Source organism: Myotis davidii, unplaced genomic scaffold, assembly GCF_000327345.1.
Source record: "Myotis davidii unplaced genomic scaffold, ASM32734v1 scaffold484, whole genome shotgun sequence".
NCBI lineage: Eukaryota > Metazoa > Chordata > Mammalia > Chiroptera > Vespertilionidae > Myotis > Myotis davidii.
Window position 1 is genome coordinate 8,678 of NW_006295459.1, and position 859 is coordinate 9,536.

The window sequence follows — 859 nt, forward strand, 5'->3', positions numbered from 1 at the left end:
TATTCTTTCAGATCTCTTCATCTCTAAGAACTGGAGCTAGAGTGAAGTGGACAGTCTTAATGGAGCCCAGAACCTGTTGGGTAGCCATATAGCCTTCTCTTTGCACAATAGGTAAAATTCCTTGTATGAATATATGTAAACTGATCTTTTTTCTTTCACCTTGGGATTTCTGAGAATGAGAACTACCCAAATGCTCTGTCTTCATGGGATAGTAAATTCACAGCATATGTTTCTGGCTCTTAAATCCAGGTTTTATTGGGTTAGGTCAGTTTTGTTTTTCTTAATGCTGGTTTATATGGGGCATCTATAATAATAATAATAATAATAAGTATAATAATAGACCGGATGTCCTTCCAGACAAAGCTGGGGCTGCGAGGGAAGCCCGGGTTCTGGGTGCCAGAGGGAAGCCGGTGCCGGCAGCTGGGGGAAGGAAGACCTACTCTTGAATTTCGTGCATCGGGCCTCTGGTGTACCTATAATTCCAAACTGGCCCCAAAAGGGATTGAGTTATGACATCTAGCATAAAGACCAAGCCCCTGGGACTTCTTAGAGAAAAATTACTTCCTAACAAGGGTTGGAGAGTGTGCATCTAGAAGTGAACCTTCCATAAGAACCTGGTACCCTAAGAACCTTCAAGGAGCACTATAACCATCCTCTGTTTCTAGGCAGGATCACGTAATGCCCTCATGTGCTTCTCTCAAGCCTTGAATGGGCCTCACAGGAGAGGACCTGAGGACTCCGATGTACGACTATCCTGGTCAAGGGAGTGCAAGCGTTGAGCAGAGGATACTGGACTCCAGCATCAGCTCTTTCCTCTTGGAGTGGGAGGGCGGGCGGGAGAGGAGAGTGAAATGAAGGA